At 44.1% G+C, this 18,542-nt stretch overlaps 1 protein-coding gene across 1 annotated transcript in view; it reads left to right on the forward strand.

Moving 5' to 3' along the window:
- The first annotated feature begins 232 nt into the window (after positions 1–232).
- The window catches only part of LOC111070572 (MOXD1 homolog 2), a 120,963-nt gene continuing 102,653 nt past the window's right edge, over positions 233–18,542 (forward strand). Inside the window, exon 1 of the mRNA XM_022361230.2 lies at positions 233–1,069. The gene's annotated coding sequence lies outside the window, so the exon portion shown is untranslated. The remainder of the gene's footprint in view (positions 1,070–18,542) is intronic.

An 18,542-nucleotide genomic window follows, 5' to 3' on the forward strand; every position in this document is an offset into this window, starting at 1 on the left:
TGGCTATTTTGATGGCCTCTGTAATTGCTTAAGTACAGCCAAATTGAATTATGTTAACAGAAGCGCACGCGGCTCTCTGAGCATGAGCAACAGCGCTCATTCTCTCTCCCTCTGTCACTCTCTGTTAGCAGTAGTAAACAAATGTTTGCGTCTCTTTCGCTGGCTCTGCTTTGTGACCGAGGCGACCTCGCCACCTGGCGACGAAAGCGAATCCAGTTATTTTCGAAACTCAGCGAGCGCTTGTACGCGGCGGATGAAAACTCAGCGACTGCAACTCAGAGCACGAGCAAAACTTTACGGAAAAATAGGCGAATATAAAGCGAAATTCAGCAGCGCATGGAAAGTGCTGTGAAAAAAGTCAAGTGAAATACAGTAGAGGTACAGTGAAGCGGCAGATTACAGTGGAACAGCAGTACCGTTAAATGTGTGCACGAAATACAGTACAGTGAAACAGCGAGCATCCGAAATATGTAAATGGAATATTATAATCATAAAACGCGGTTTCACAGCAAAGGGCATTCATATGCAAATCCGGTCGCACAGCCACAGCGCGGTCCCTACAACAACTCCGAATAACAGTTAAGACTTAGTCCCAGCAAATGCCGGAAAATAATTTACGTATTAAATCAAAACACACGTAGAATTCTAGGTTCTGCGTTCGCTTTGGAGCCGAGCCGGCTTTTGCAACCGGAAAACAACAGCTTTTTGGGGGAGACCCTTGAACGTAACGGGACGCGAGTCGCTTGTCGTTACGGTTACGCTTTACAGCTTACGTTGTGGAGAGAGTGCTTCGGTGTCTCAGTGTAACTGTGTGCTTGTGAGTGTGTGTGTGTGTAAGGACACGTAATGTGTGCCGCAATTTAAATTTCAGTCCTATGCAAATACTCGTACAATTGGACGAACATCGTGGTTGTCTGTACATGTGTGCAGGAGTGGGGATAATCGTAAAGCAAAACAAAAGGATTAAACGTAAGATTTCTGGAGCAGAGCATACTCACCGCAGAGTGTTACCGATATAGCTCCAGATTCAGCTACAACTCCATCTCCAAAAACCAGCTCCATTCTCCAGGTAAGTTCTGTAAATGATGTATTACCTGTACTTGGGAGGAGAAGGAGGTTAGTGTGTGTGTGTGTGTGTGTGGCAAGAGTGAGAGAGGTGCAAAGGGATCCTGTGGTGGCACTTGTGGTTGCTGTGTGTGGCATGTTAAGTGCAATCCATTATACAGATATGCGCCCTTCCCTGCACATGCAGGTTGGCCCCCCATTCCCTCTCCCAGCCAACCATCTCTTTCTTTATGGTCTCTCCCTAGGTTTGTCTTGTGTGTGTGCTGTGTTTTTGGTTACCACAAAACTTGGTTCTCTCCCTCCTGGAGTCTGATACTGGCTACAGAGAAGGCAGAAGAGGCAGATGCAGATGCAACCTCTCTCTCTCTCTCTCTATCGCTCTTAATGCATCCATCAACTTCAATGGAATGCCATTCAATCAGAATTTCCTTCCTTCGTCTCTCGTGTTTTTTTTTTCTGTAGTTCGTTTTGCGCCGTTTTGCATTTTCGTGCAGTTTTGCCACAAAGGAAAATGAGAAAAATTCCTGCCACTAAAAGCGGGAAAAATGGCTGCAGGTGCCACAGCAAAGTTGCACACTCTTCCGTGCAACCAAAATTTCAACTTATGGAATATGGAAATTGTTAAGATAAAGTTTTTTGTTGCCGGAACCGAATTGAACATATTTGTTAGCCCAGTTCTGAGTTATGGGAGTGCGAGAGGGAGGGTTCAACAATGGAGGGAGGGGGTGGTGCCACAAGTTTTGATTCGGGGGCAAGTTTCCGAGACAAGAATATGATAGCTTAATTGGAATATCCAGAGACCCAAAGCAAGAGAGAGAGCACGAGTAATTAAAAGTTTTGTTGGGTGGATATTGTGGCGAGAAGTTGAAGATAGAACCTCCGGCCCGATAGAGCCTCCCATAGAAATACAATAGAACCAGTCGGAGAAGGGTTGCATCGTCACCCCTATATGATCTTTTGCTAGCTAATATTTGTGTGCCTTTCCCTTTCTTTCTGCATAAATATGTATGTCACCCCTATATGATCTTTGGCTAATAGTTTTTCCTTTCCCTTTCCATTCCCTTACTATGTATATGCATATGTTTCCACCCCTATATCGTATGCGTATGATCTAATTTCGATCTCCTTTCCTGGCAGGCAATTGAAAGCCGCAATTGATTGATTCGATTCGATTCCATTCGCAGGCTAATGAACCGCAATAAAATTCATTTGGACTACTTACATTTTCTTCTTACCCTCTGGGTTTCCCTCTTTCCTCTGTTTCTCCACTCAGCCCTCCCTTTCAATTGAATTTTTTTAATTACAACAAAAACATTGAAGAATTTTCCATTTTCCTCAACTACTACTATATTGAAATATTTTACTCTCCCTGGCGCCTGTCATAAATATTTTAACAGGAGAGCAACGCAAATATTTTAACCATAAAAATTGGCAAGCAAACGGGGGGGAATCGACCAAAAAAGAAGAAATCCTTTTTCATTGTAAGCTATAGATAGATGTGGAGCGCAGGGGGTGGTGTGTGCGGGGGCGTGTATAAAAGATACAAGAGAAAACGCATTTTGCAAAATATTTACACAGAAAAAATGAACAACAGAAAAACGAGAGAGAAAATAAAACTAGAAAAAAGGCGGGAAAAGTCCAAATAAAAAACAAATAAAATATGAAGTAGGCGGCAGGCGGCAGGAGCACGAACAGAAGCAGGACCAGTAGCAGGAGATATTTTATTTTTCGGCTACAATTTTTGTCGCCCCGCAATGTCCTGTGTGTGTGTGTCCTCTGTGTAACTGGGTATGTGTGTTTGTGTGCTTTTGTATCTGTGTGAGCTGCAGTAAATAAATATACGCGTATCTCTGATGGGGATTTATGGCAATGAGAGACAGTTTTCCCCCGTTGGATGCTGGCCTAGGACTTAAATAAATGATAGATTGAAATTTATATAGCCTATGGCACCCCACCAGTCCCAGTCCCAGTCCTAGTCCCAGTGCCAGGTCCCCTTATCCGCCCCACTCATATTGCACATTTTTAGGACCACTTTGATGTGTTGGATGAGCGATAGAAATAGGTAACAAAATTCTACTAAAAATCCATGATGTATCTATCCAATTTGCTGGTTGTAAATGCCAGAGGAAAAGTGAAATTTTCAAACATTATATCAACCTTTAGCGCCCCAGAGATACGAGAACGAGTATGTATGAAAATTCTCATTGAAATATTTTCCACATTTCAACATTTGAAATGTTTGTAAATTATTTGCATTGATTGAAAAATCACTTTCAAATGCCATTCCTTTCCGCCTCGCCTGCTCCTTCGCTTACTGTTTAGATTGCGTTTCCATTGATACATTCAGATATTTACACAATTTTCCAACAATATTTCATAATTAATTTTTGTGCTTTGCTTTTCTAAACCAAAGCCAGAGGCAGGGCAGGGCAAAGGCAGACGCCACCCCGTTTTACCGCAAATTCAAAATGCAGGCAGGCAGGCATGGCACTGGGCAGGGGGCAGCAGGGAAATACTCGTACTATGCTTGTTTTTCCCTCAATAATAAACTTTTGCTAACGGAAAAATACAATGCAATTTATATGAGCCAATTGGCCAGAGAGCTACAATGGAAATTTTCGGCTGTGGAATTGCAATTTCCAGGTGAAATTATTATTAATTGTAATGAAAATGAAAAGCAGAATCCCCCAATACGAAACACACAAAAGGATTGCCATAATATGTAATACTCGTAATGTTCCATGCTGCGATAGCGAATCGTAAAACGAGAATTGGAATTGACCAAAACTGAACTTAATTTGCTGACATGCTGAGCACCGCAATTCGGAATTGAAGAGGGGATGCAAAGGGCTATGCTGCACCACATAGAAAGCTGAAAGGAATCAGATCAGATATATAGAACTAGAAATAGTGCAGGCAGAAGAGAGATCCATAAAAAGTAACCAAAAGCTGTAGATAAAATATTTTATCCTTAAAGTTTTGGAAGCTAGGAAAGAAATTTTATTTGAATTTGCATACTTATGCTTTCGATATCCCCTACTCTTTTGCCAGGGTTAACCACAATCCCCATAGATCCCCGTAGATCTCCTTTCTCTAAATAAATTTCCCATCAAATTGTTTCTCTGGTTATTTGCACCACACACAAAAGCATCCAAATGGCAGGAGGAGGCTGTGGCTCTGGCACTGGCTCTGGACCTGGTCTCTGTGGCTGCTGACTGTAAAATTAATTTCATATGGCAAATGGCTAAGAAAAATGTTTTGCCAAACAATCTATGAGAATTTTCTACCACACAGAGACAGAGACAGAGAGAGAGTGAGAGGCAGAGGAAGATACGTATAGAATTCCAAAAATGCTAAATAAGATGCCTCCACACATATCCAAAAACCCAAAAAAACAGAGCAGAACAGAAGCTTCAATAAATAAATACTCGTACTCCTGTGTGTGTGTGTGTGTGTGTGTGGCATGCCCCTCGATCCTTGTGGATTCTCAGAGCCGTCTCGTTTAATTTTGGGAAAGCGCACTCAAATGTTAATTTCATTTCCCGTTCGCCTTTTGTCTGCAATTCCTCTCTTCACCTTCTCCTTCTCCGCGTCTCTCTTTCTTTCTCTGCCTCTGATATGTATAAAAAAAAGATGATATTCGTATTTAATTTCAATTTCAAAGGATTTTCCATGTATTTATTCAAGGACTTTATCTTAAGCATAAATTATGGGCCAACGAACGTACGAACGAACGGGTGCGGGCTCCATTTGGCTTTTCCGTGCACGCCTCTGGCTTTCACCTACTTTCTCTCTAGGTGGGCACCTCTTCTACGGGAATCCCCAGCCCAGGCCAAACATTGTCTGAGTCTCCGTCTCTGACTCTGACTCTGGCATGGCTCTGACTGGGAGCTCTGTTTCTGCTGCTGCTGCTGCTGCTGCTGCACGGACTCAGGCTGCCTGTGTTTGCCAAACTGTGGCTTCCAGGTTATCCTTCTGTATCTCCTTCTCTCCTTGCCTCTGGCAGAGTCCTTGTCTCGTGCTGAACGTCGTGTGCATTTGGTTTTCATTTACATATGAAGCTCCTTAATAATCCTTTTGTGCACAGGCGACACAGTCGGGGGACAGACACAGCCAGCCAGCCGAGCCGAGACGAGCAGAGTGCCGCACACGTGCGTACACGGAAATGTTTAAATATATGCAAATCTAGTTAAGTGTAATCATTTAGCACAAGCAAGAATAAAAAAAGTGGCCTGTACCCACTGAACAGGGCTGGGGGAATGGTCCTTCAGCATCCTGAAAAAGTTGCCACGGAAATTAGAATTTGAATGCATTCAACAAAAACGCGTACAAAAAGGAAGTTATCCCACAATGGCCATGCGATAATAAAGTTATAAATGGTTCATTTCATGGCCTCTGTGCTCCCCAATACAAAAATGTCGCCTCCTTTCAACGGTCCTTTTATTAGGGTTACTCAGAAGACAGTTTATGCTAGATACAAGTACATAGAGAATGGTTATAGATGGAATGCAGTTCTTTAGATATTTTTTCATATGCGAGTTCGTTTGAATTCTCTTTTTCTTTTTTTACTATAAATAATAAATAATTAATTCATAAATTAATTGCTCGTTAAAACCCTTAATACCACGAGTACCCCTGCTCGGGCACAGCTCCGGCTGACAGCTTCAGCAAACACACTCCAGACAGAACCACTCGTACAGAGTACTCGTACGCATCGCATTACCAAGTGTAAATAATATTAAAAAAAAAAATTGCTAAAGCATTGCGGGAAAAGAATCCATTAATGCTTTGTGGCATTGCATTTAAGTCCCTGCGTATCCTGCTGGTGTCCTGCTGCTGCTGCTGCTCCTCCGACGGGGTAGACACGACTAACGAGCGGCGTTAGTTTAATTTCTAGAGCAGCCAACAACTGAAGGAATGAAAAAATTTCATACATAATGAATGCAAATGCCTTTGCGCTCATAATTTCATCATCATCATCATCATCAGCACCACCCAAACGGCATTCGCATCCACGCCATGATAATGATCATCAGCAGCGCTCTCCTGCCACATACACTCTCTCTCTCTCCCTGATTTCTCTGTGTGTTTCCCTCTGTGGTTTGGCAGCCAGGACATTTCGTGTGTCTGCAACGGATATGAGGCAAAGGCATCACAAACAGAGGCCGACACCGAGCGCACCAGTGCGGGAAAGATGCAGGGCTGTTGGCGGCTGGGAAAAGCGGAGTAGAGCAACGAAGTTGGTTGCCTATTTTCAAAAACACGGCATAAGGATAACAACCTCTTAACCCAGTTTTGTGCAATCCAACTGCAGGCAGGCAGACAGAGAGAGAGAGAGAGGCAGCGAGGCAGAGAGTCTGCCACAGATACAGATACTCTGCTGCTGCTGCTGCTTCTGTTGCTGCTGGAGAGGCTCTGATTCTGAGGGTCTGACAGAGAGGGGCGTATCCTTGTGCATGTCCTGGGTGCTGGGCTACCCATTTTAAATTGAACTGTGCGCATTTAAGCGTAAACTGACAGCTTGGAAAATCGAAAGCAAAAATAAATTGTCTAGTGAACTTGGTGGTCCATGGCCCAGGCAGAGGCACAGGCACAGGACCAGGACGAGGCCATGGCACGACACAGCTGAGCTGATTGTAGCCTTTGGGCTTAGTGTCAGCCGGCAGCAAGCGGCAAGCGGCAAGCAACAGGAAGCAGCCGGGGTGGCAAAGGACAGTGGCAGGAAATGGCTTGCCCTCTCTCCATCTCGCTCCGATTGTGTCTGTCTGTCTGTCTTTGGCTATTAATTGAAATTCGTTGTGCTTAAAGCCTCCCGCCGCCGCCACCGCCGTCGCCGCCCTGGCCAGAAAGTTTTAAAAGCTCTCTCGAACGCCCAGAAACGAAACCCTGCTTCTTGGCGCCTCCTGCGTAGTAGGCCTTGAAGGACATTACTAGCAGCAGGCTACAAAACTTGTCGCCTCAGACACAGTCCCTACTCCGCTCAGACCCTGTCCCTGCCCCTACTCCAACTCGTACTCCAACCCGGGGCGACCCTCCCAAATAGCATTTGCATATATATCATCTCGTATATCCTTTTTGTCCGAGCCCTGGCACACGGTGTGTTAAAACTTTGTCCCTTTCTCTGCTCACGAGATTTGCATAGAGCGAGTGTGTGTGTGGTGTGTGTGTGTGTAAGTGTGTGTGAGGGACCATATATCAGTACTTCAGTGGAAAAACTAACTCTGATAACCGGTTTTTCGGGCCTCGTCACGCTTTAGGGTTACCCTTGGGTCCAGAGTCCTGGACTGGTTGCTGCTGGCTGCTGCTGCTGCTTGTTAGAGAGAGGTAAACACAATCTGAAAGTAATCCTAACCAGCCAACTGGCAATTGTAAACGAATTCGGTTTGTTTGGCTTTGGATTGGAGCGTACCAGATCCCAGATCCCAGATCCCAGGGGCAGGGACTCGTTTTTAATTAAGAAATTTCGGCTAAAGAGTTAATGAAGCATGAACCGGTGTTTGCGGAAGGGTGCGAACTCGTTCTTAATCGTAAATAAAATTTATTTGTATCTAACATTCATTCAATTTTGATCAGTGATCACTTTTTGTATACTTTTCAGCACTGATCACTTGCATTTTGCTTGATAAAATCTCGAAATTACAATTCCCTAGGGGATCTATTATCCAACCTTCGGTTTCTCTTGCATAGCCTCACTTTCCTTACGTAGGTTGTCGCTTTTCCTTTTTGTTTTTTGTGAAGCTGCAAGTGCAATTGCTGATTCGTCCATAACACATCCTTAGACGGGTACTTGCCATGTCAGCAATGAAATCGAAAAGTTGCCAATGGCTCACCTGCTGCTTTTGCTGGTGCTGCTGCTGCTGCTCCTTCTGGCTGCTCCTTCACCTGGTGCACCGGGACTTGTAAAGGAGTTTTCATGGATAGTTTTTGGCCAAACTTTGTGTGCCCAGCAGGGGTGCCAGTGGGTGGCAACAAGAAACTTTTTCACAATGCCTTTTTACATATTGGGACCTTCTTTCTTTTCTCTTTTTCCTTTGCTACTTTTGCTACTTAAAGTTTGCTTTTTGTCTTTGGAGTTGAGAGATATACAGTTGCGGCAGAAATAATAGCACTGTTTGGTACTACAGTCTTTATTGTTTCAAAACATGATCACTCAATAACATATTTTGACCTCTACTATAATATCAATTAGGTTTACATGTCTCCTCTCAGATAGAAGTGTGCTTACTCTCAAATTCCTAACAGTTCTTATTACTAAAGGCAATTTTCGAAAAAAGAAGCGAAATAGGACGGCAACAAAAATAGCACTAAAATTGGATTTTTATAAAAACTTTTACTTTTCCGAGATTTTCGATATTTTATGATTTTATTTAAATTACAATTCGGTGTCTTAAGTAGATTGTGGCAAGAACTTAACAAAATAAAAGTAGTTTTGGGCCTTAGAAAGCACTTTAGGTTAGAAAAAAGCAAGAGGATCAAAACTTTTATTCCAGAAGGAGACACCTATGTTTAGGTGAATCCAATTGTTGGTTGATCATTGAGCATTGATTCGCAATGCTTTAAAACATGCAACCAACAAAAAACACATGGAATAAAAGCCGCGATACTGCCATTTCCGGTCAAACTACTGCTTGATGAGAGCAAGAAGGACCCTTATAAATCGTCCACTGAGCTAAAAAAGGATCTTAAAAAATCGCCAAGGATGAGCAAAGTTAGTTCTTGCATACAAGATCATAAATTAAGTGCCAAAAGTCCGAGGAAAAATCCATTTTAGAAAGAAAGCCATGGGTCAAAGTGAGTGCAGTATGCAAATAGCACTGGAGTTGTCCCAAAGAAACATCATGTCGTCCGAAGAAAGTCAAATTGTTTTTTTTTTTGTGGAAAAGGCTATCAATCTTATGTATGACGACACCTAATGCAGAATAAAAACCCCTGGCTAATATATAAAATCATTAAACACTCAGGGATAAGTATCATTGCATGGGCATGCTTTTCGTATTATTGAGGTGGTCCAATACATGGCACAAATAGATGATGGATCAACATGTCTATATTAAAATATTAGAAAACAATGATGCTGCCTTATATGTAATAGGAAATGCCGTTGTTTTGTGGTTGCCATCAGGACAATGATCCAAAACAGACCAGCAAGGAAGCTCGAAGTTGGTTCGAGATCAGTGCATTTAATGTAATGCATTGGCCTGCTTAGTCGCCAGGTATGAACACCATGAAAAATCTTTGCGCTAAAGCTAAAAAATATGTTTCTAATACGAAACCAAGGAACAATATTGATCTTTGGGGTATCAGGCATTATTGGTGGAGCCATATCTCCCAGGAAAGATGCGAAAATGAGGTGAACTTTCATGACAAGATGCTGAGACACTGTGGTTGCTTCCAAAGGCTTTATAACAAAATATTAACCTTTGAAAACAACTAAAGTAACCTACTTCAATGAAAAATTTGGAAAGCTTCTTTTAAAGTTGTATTTTTTTTAATTTTTGCCACTCAGTGCTATTTTTGTTGCCGCCTCAATTCCTGAATAATTCCTTTTCTTTTTGATAATTTTCGTTTGAAGTCTGCAATACAAACTATTGCTTTCGGAAACATTAGATTACATCCTATAGTATATATAATAGATCTTAAACCGTTCATTAATACCACTGTTTAAACAAAATCCTTCAATACAGAAAATTGAGTGTCATGGTGCTATTATTTATGCCACAGCTGTATATACATATACCCGCCACCCATCTTGGCGCCTTCTCTCTGCGGAGGCGTCTCAAAGCTGTGCCTCGGCGCTTGCTTGGGCTCTTTTGCTATCCAAATTGTGAGCAAATTAATTGAACGCAAAGAAATGCAGAAGGCAAACACGGAGACACATGAAGGCAGCAGGAAGGGAAGGACGTCGAGATGACGTTGAAACTTCTTCTACTATATACCTGTCTGGATCCCTCTGCTAATGCCTGTGCCTGTGCCTGTGCCTGGTCCTGGTGCTGGTCCTGGTGCTGGTCCTCTTCTTCTGGTTGGTTTCCCGACCAACTTGCTTGTTAAATTTAAAACGCTTAGCAGTCTGGTCTGGGCTGTACGCTCACCTGGGGGAAAACCCTCAGCGAAGCAAATAGAAAGAGCTGAACGGAGCGCTGGGAGCAGACGGTATGACTAGGGGATGCTCTAGCCAAAGGTTAGGGACTCTTAGATCTACAAAAGGACGAAAAGGAGAAGAGCAGATGATGACGACACGCTCGAGAGTGAGTTTCTGTTAGGGTAGATATGGAACAGCCTTTTTAGATACTTTTTATTTTCCAGAACTAATCGATTACGAGTGATAAATGCTGCTGGTAATGTTACCTTAGGACCTTGCCTCTTGTTTTTACCGCAACGAAACCTTTAACCAATCGACTCTATCTGCTACCCTGCAGTTTAGACTAGAGAAAAAATGCTCAAAGTTTTTGCCACTCATTTTTTTACACGCAGTCCTCGGGCTTCTGGTGCGAAGCTTCCACTTTTTTGGTCTCGTCTCTGGTTCTCCTTCCCATTCATTCACTCTGGCCCAGGCCGAGGCCCCACTGCTAATCCAGGACAATAAGTGTTTGTCGTTGGGATTTAGACAATTATTCACGTTAAGTTGACGTCTGAGACGGGGAGCCCAGGCAACTGACAGTTGCGATTCGCCGCCTGCCTTCTCTGCCTCTTACTTTTGACTCTGCCACTGCCACTGCCTCTGTATCTGCCTCTGACTCAGAGTCCTACCTCTGCGCTTTGCCGCCTGTCCCCGTTTTTGGATGGAGTCTCTGCCTCTACAGTTTTGTAATTTCTTCAACGTTTCAATTTGTCCCGGTCTGGATTTTGTACTCTCTCTCTCTTTTATTTTTGGTCTCGTTTATTTTTCCAGGTTATTTCTGAGGATTTTCTGAGACTGGGGACTGGGAGCTGGGCGCTGGGCGGGCGGGCACACGCAACATTTTGTATTATAAGCGCATTTGGGTTTTAAGGTGTCAGCAGCCGAGGGACTCGACTCGCGCGTTGATATGTCATCTGGAAATAATTTTTATTTATTCGTTCGTTCGTTCGTTGGCCCCCGCCATCGCGCGCTAAGCCGTCTGGCAATTTTACGATGACATTTCTGCCTCTTACGAGTATTCGGAGGGATTTTCGTTTGCTAAATTTGCAATATACATTTTTCATGCTAAAAGAAACGAAACGAAAGAAAGCTCTGCGCTTCCGCACCCACTCGAAGCGCTTTATTTGATTTCGTCGCCTCAATAAAACAAAAACAAAAAACCCCAAAAAGAACTCCATACTGAACTCTCTCTCGTGTCTCTCGTGTGACCCCCACACGGGATGTGGGTCTGAGTATGGTACCCCCGTTCTGGTCCTGGTCACGTACGAAACATAAAAGTATTTACAAATAATATTTCCATATGGTAAGACGTGACAAAGACTCAAATTAGCGATGGAACGTTTATCTTCCAATGAAGGACCCCCCCCCCTCATAATCATACACCCTATAGATCCATACCAGCAGCTGGCCATATAAAAGTCTGGCCATAAACAAACATCGGGAAAATATCCTCGTAAACATCCAGTATCCGAGCGGACCATAGAAAATATTTCCCTTATTTTTTCCCATAATTTTAATGCCACGAATTGAACCTTTTTTTTTTGTGTGTGTTTGTGCGAAACTTTGGTCCGAACCGAACGCAGCGATGGAGTGTTTAGGCCATTAATTTAATTTTATGTTTGATTTTGTGTACGTTTTTTTTTACCTACCTTTTTTTTTTTGCTTGTTGGAAATTATTTTGTTTGGCACTTTTAATGGTCTGCATTTGGCGGCGGCAAAGTTTTTGCTGTTTTGGGAACTTAGGAACTTTAATGACCCAAATTGGTGTCCGGGATTTTGTTCTCCAAAAAATATACTTAATGGAGGGGACTTTAAACGGACGGTAGACTGAAGAGTGAACATTGCTTTTGAGACGGAGGTTTGATTGGGGGAAAGTGAAGTTGCAGGGAAATAATTTCAATGGATTTCGGTTTATGGACCTGGGATCTCGCTTTAGTTATCTTTTAACAAGAGATATTCTGCTGTTTCTTGTGGTGCCATTCGAGTGATCCTCTCCAGTAGTAGTCCAGAGTTGTGGCATCATTAAGCTGCATTTATGATCCTCACATCGTTAAGCCAACGCCAGGGAACATAACCTGCCCCTGGGTAAGTCTTCTCCTCCGCTCCACACTATTTTTTATGCGCCTATCAATGTCTACGACTAGCAGAAGTTTCCTTTCAGGCTCGAAGCTGCTCCTCCTGTGGGGCTGGCAACCTTTGAAAACACTTTTAATTGCTTGAACTTATTAAACAGCTGCCACTGCAGCACCAGCACCAGCTCCGCTCTGCTCCTCCCTGCCTTCTGCCACTGCATCCGCAGCAACGCTAGCACAACTTTTAGTATTTGCCTCATATCCTTCAAGACAAAAAAAAAAAAATATAAAAAAAGAAACAGAAACAGAAGAAGGAAAACTCTTCTCCGGCTGCATAGACAAAGACCCGAGACTTGGCTTAAGGTCAGCAACTTTTATTTCTTGGCCAACACTTGCCGATCCCAAGGAGGCCCCAGCCCCGTCTGAAGTGGCTCCCAGCAGCACTGCCCCATCCTCCATCCTCCATCCATCGCTCGTCTCCGTCTGCTTATCTTGCCCATTCCTCGCCCGTCTCTTCCTTGTTTTTCCCCGTCTTTCGCGCTGTTGTTGCGCTCATTTTATTGTTCTTGGCCTGGCCAACACCAGAGTCCTCTCTACGGCTGCATTTTGGCATTTTGCAGCATTCGTTTTTTGTTTTTGTTTTATTTTTTTTTTTGGTTTTTATGTTTTTTTTTTAGTTTGAAGTTTAATGCCAGAGTCGTGCCTCATATTTCGACGATGGAATACAATAGACGATGAAACAACAACAGCGGCAACAACAACAACAACAACGTTCAACTAAGGCGTGCCAGAGGGGCGGAGGTGTGTTTTTTTTTTATTTTTCTATACACTGCATAGAGGGCATTACGATTTTGAAGAGCAGAAATGGAAATTGTCTGTCATTTAATGTGAATATATTTGTGATCCGTATTCGTTTTCTCAGTTTTATAGATCGGATCTGATCTTCCTCTGTATTCAGTTGTATTGTTTATTAATTCTTCCAAGCACAAAACAAAATAAAAAAATATAAACTAAATATCTGGTCTCCAAAAACTCTACCAAATGATGTCACAGGTGCGATCGCTTCTCAGCGGAGTCTTAGGCTAACAGTTCCTTTGCTTTCCATTGCAATATCCCGAAAACGGATCATTCTGTGAGGGCATCTAAGCATTCGCCTTGGCCTAGCTGGCATTTCTTTGCTGGTTTTTTTTTTTTTTTGGGTGCTGCACAAGTAGTCGACGCTTTTGGTGGTGGCTACACGGCTATAGCTTCAGATACAGCTTCAGAGCTACAGCTCGGTCTTCAGCTTTTGCTTTTGCTTTTGCTGGTTTGGTAATCCGCCTCACTTTAGCACTTGAGCGGCATCTCCTCACTCTCAGTTGTTGCCCCTGCCCCTGCCACAGCCACTGCCGCTGCGTGCCTCCCCCATTGTCCGCTGCAGATTGAGCAAAAGTTGTTGTTGCCCGTTCGTTCGTTTGTTCGCTCGTTGTTTGGTTGCCAGTTTGCCAGCCTCTGGGAAGTGTGAACATTTTGGGCAACACTCCACAGCCCCGGCCCCTGCCCCTGCCACGTACCCTTGGCCCGAACCGCTTCCCATGATCTCCTCCTGCTCTCGCGGCTCAAAAGGTGTTGGTAATGATGATTTTGAATTATTCATGATTCACGACGATTGAAATTATTTGCGCGCGTTCGTTGCTTCGTTCGTTGGTTCGTTGGTTGTTAAAGTTTTGCTGGCCGCCGCGTGTTGCAAGGAGTCGGAGTTGGAGTCACACTTATAAGGCCGAAGAAGCAACAAAAGCCGCAGCATCAGCAGCAGCAGCAGATTTGCGAGGGGTGTTCCTGTATCTCGGCTCAGTTTTACCTTTTCGCTTTATGTTAAATCATTCAAATTGAACAAAAAGAGAAAAAACACAACACAATAACAGCAGCAACAGCAGCAACAATAGCAACAGGAACAAGAGGAACAGCTGAGGACCTGGTAGGACATGTACAGAATGTGCAGGGGGACCACAGGGGTTAGAATGTTCTCAGGGGATGGGATGGGATGGAATGGGTTGGGATGGATAGATGGTCGGTCGGTTGGTTGGTTAGCTGCTAAGCTGGGTGCGATGAGTAGATGCTTCTTTGGATGGCCTCCGAATGGGATTTGCCACATTCGGACTGCACTGCCAGAGCGGGTATAATGTGTGGCATTGACATGGGGCAAGGCAAGCCCTGACAAGGCCTATCAAAAGTAGTGCTCTCTGTTTGCCTTTGTGTTATTTCGCAGCTGATTCCCTGAGCAAACGAAATGTCATAAATGTAGATCCTGTTCATTTCGACGTTTCAATTTGGCTTGGGATAATGCAGTTTTGGATTATCGGCGATATACGGGAATGTGCAACACCAAGAGGCAGAGAGAGAGTGTGAGAGAGAGAGGGGGCTGGTGCAGGCCGGGCTAATCTGGGCTAGGAGTTAATTGGGAAATGTATGGTACAGAATGAAATAGATCTGGCTGCTGTATGATTGTAGGATGATTCCTCATGATTCCTCAGAAAATATCATAGTTCGGGGATAGCAGCCACCGGAATGAATCCGTTGGAGGGAGCCCTTGGAATAGAACCAAAAAGGATTGGGGATAAGTGCATGGATACTCCTTTCTCGCTCCCATAGATGATTCGTCAAAGAACTTGTCCATGCACAAAGCTGATTCGTAGCCCAAACTATTGCTCCCTGTGGAATTTTCCACCTTTCCTTGTTCCATTTTGCGCTCATTCAGCATTTTAACCCACACTCCTGCCGCCCTGATGGGTTGCCAATTGGCACTGGCACTGGGGATTGGGATTTGGTCAAAGACATTTTGCGCATTTTCAATTTGGCCAAAAACTTTCCTTTCCCACTCCAGAGAGTGAGAGAGGGAGAGAGAGAGAGAGCTTCTGGCTTTGGCTCTGGGGCAGGTTCTGGCTGCTTTTGTAGTCTTAGCGCATTCAGGCTGCTAATTAGGCGGAATTAAGATTGTGCCAACCCACTGCCCCACACCCATGAATGGCGCCCCCACCCCCCTCTCCAGTAAGCGCATTAGATGCTTCAGTTGTGACGTTTTTCGTTTGGGGCGCAACGTCAAAACGAGAAAATAAATGCCAATAATTTGGTTCTCTCGCTCAAAACCAATCACCACACACACACACACACACACACACAGTGACTGCCGGCAGTCTTTTGCCCTTTTTCGAATGGCCAACGGAGTTGGGGGGAGGTGAGTGCTTGGGGGAAATACAATTTAGTTTTTCTTCTTTTTTGAAAGGCTAACGAACTATTTTCACAGAGACGAAAACGAAGTCGAAGTCGAAGCCGAATGCTGTTTGAGGGGGGGCCCAAAAAAAGTGCAAGCCAGGCCAAAACGAAATAGCAAATCAAAGGAGAAAAAGGTTTTGCCTCCTACCCGCCCCCCACCCCCCACAGTACTGTTGTTGTTGTTGTTGTGTTTGCTACGTGCACACAAACTTAATTTGAAGTTAAAATGTAGCGCCAAGTGTAGGGCAAACAAGAAGTGTAGCAGGATGGTGGATGGAGGAGGGAGGAGGGACCGCGACCTGGGAGCAAGTGCCTTCACCAAGGGGCTCAAACTGGGTCTCATCTTGGCTTTTATGATCGAGTTAATTTGAATTTTCAACAAGCCATCAGCTGAGACAAAAAGATTGGCTTCCTGGCATTCAACAGGAGTCCCATCCTCAACCCTTTTTTGCCACAGCCCGCACCCAACCTCCGACTGCGACTCCGACTCTGTTGATTCCACTTTGAAAAGTATTTTCCAGCCGCATGTGTCTGGTATAACTTTTGGTTGCTCCTGTGGTTTCCATCCAGCTCCCCCCTTTTTGGAGTTTTTTTTTTCGTGGATCCTGGTGAACGTTTTTCGTACGTGTCCCGTGTGTATGTGCATAGGATTTTCAATGCCTTCACCTCCGCCTCCGTCTCCACCTCCTGCGCTCCTTCACATCTCTGGCTATTGATTTTTATACAATACATAAATTTCTGTGTGCTTCCTTTTTTTTGTGCCTTTCGTGTCCATCTGATTGGTTGCTCCAGCGCCTGCATCCAGGGCTTTGTCATCGTTTATACATATATACTATATACATATATAATCGTATATGTGGCATCAGATTCGATTATGCGATTTAATCTGATTTTGCACAAACGAATGATTCAAATGCAAATAACACAAACATACACACACACACACATCCCCCCCCGGGAGGGAAGGGAAAGGCATAGAACTTTGAGTTTTCCTGCATACTTCCCCTTTTCTCATTTTTTTTCCCCCACTTTTGGTTAATAGCTTTCGATATATAACAAGCAGATGAAAGCAAAAAGATTTGCATTACAAAACAAACGACAGGTAGGCCAGAAAGGGGTTAAGGATGCTGTGGGGAAAGGGTTGTGTGGGCTGAAATCGGTTTAGGGTTTGGATCGGGTAAGCCCTGAGTGAAGTCAGGCCAGGAGCAGAACCAGAACCAGAAACAGCACCAGCAGCCAGGACATACAATTAGTGTGATGGGGTTGGTTGGTGGCAGAAGAAAAGTTGATTGGGTTGCGGTTTGTCTGTCTGTTTGTCAAGGCAACCAACCGTAGGGGTATGTATGGTATGGGGGGACGGATGGGAGCGGCTCTAACAAAGCCGGGTTAAGCTCAATTATAATGGCTTACATATGGGGACTTTTAGTTAAACGCATTTCGGTGGAATTTCAATTTGAATTCAAAGTGTAAGTTGAAATACAGACAAAGGGTTAAATTTGATAAAGGATAAGCGTTGAAATACGTGTGGGGAATATGAATACCGTTAGATTGAATATAACGATAAGCCAGTTTACAGATAGAAAGATTTATGCAAAGATAAATAACTTCAAGGAATTTCCATTGGCTACAAAATATAGCAATCTAGCGATCAGAGCGACTCCCCCTGATGCCACAACTCACATCCAATTAATGCCACTGCCACCCATTGCAGCATTACGTTACACCACTCCATATGTGTGCATGTTGCAATCTTTGCATTATACCATAATCATAATTAAGTTGGTTATCAACACCTTCCATTCACCGCTCCATTATATTCGTTTCTGAGCGCTTCCTGGGAAATCTTCCCACAATTGCTCCTCTGCTCGCAGTCCGATTGAAATTGGAGTTTCTTTGGCTTGCACTTCCCACAGATTATCACAAATTAGATGCAGTTCGAAGTCGAAGTCGGATTCGGATTCGGAATCGGAATCGTAGTCTTTTGTGGCACACACATGGATCAATCCACATGCCTCGCTCAAATTAAGTTTCGAACTTCAACACCATTCCGTGTGCCAGCCTCTATACACTCCCATCCATCCTCCCACCGTTGAAGCAGCTGCAGCATATTTACCCCAACCCACCCCACCCCACCACAGCCCCCTTGAACCTCTTTGATGGCACATAATTTTCGCACACTGTGCATGACGATGCCCCGCACCCGACTCGTACTCGTACTCGTGTATCTTTTGGATGCACAATGCCTTTTTCCTCATAACCAACACGTACGAACAATTCACGAGGCGGCGGCCTCCACCAGAGGTGCTAATGCTGATCAACAGTAACTGATACCACCAGACACAATCCCCCAAGTCCGAATACGAGTACGAGTACGAGTCCAGGCCAGGTCCAGGTCCATGTCCATGTCCGTCCAGGAATAATGCAAAGAAGCCAGCAGCAACAGCAGCACCCGCAAACACAATGCAAAAGCAAGAAAACAACAAAATTAAGTCCAACTTTGGCTGGCGAACAATGCTGGATGGTTGGATGGGCTGGATGCTGGATCTATCTGGGATGCCGAATGCAACGATGGACCGACCGACCGACCGACCGGTCGCAACGCCCGCTGGACGTGTATCAGATGCGGCAGCCCAGTCTCAGTCTGAGTCCTCCAGTCCAGTCCACGAGTCGGAGTTCAGTTTTGGGTCCAGTGCCAGAGAGCCAAACACAAATCATCTTCCAGCGCTCACGAAATTGTTGCGCAAACTTTAAAAAGAAACAGAAAACAAAAGCAAAACCCAAACAAAGAAAAAAGCAACAGCTACAAGAAGCAAACTACAGAGTTTTTGAGACCGAAAGGGGAGTACTCTTGTAGCTGAAACTATGGGATATAGGAGCATAGAACAGGGTCAACATTTTGTTGTTATTTGATAAAGATATTGGATTCAGAGTTATGTATCTTCGATGTTATGCCAATAGATATCAGAGTAATAAATCTAGTGGATACTGATAGCGAGGCATGCCTCGGCGTGTGGTTACAGCTTTAGTCTCTGCCT

This window comes from Drosophila obscura, unplaced genomic scaffold, assembly GCF_018151105.1.
Source record: "Drosophila obscura isolate BZ-5 IFL unplaced genomic scaffold, ASM1815110v1 contig_170, whole genome shotgun sequence".
In the NCBI taxonomy this organism is placed as follows: domain Eukaryota; kingdom Metazoa; phylum Arthropoda; class Insecta; order Diptera; family Drosophilidae; genus Drosophila; species Drosophila obscura.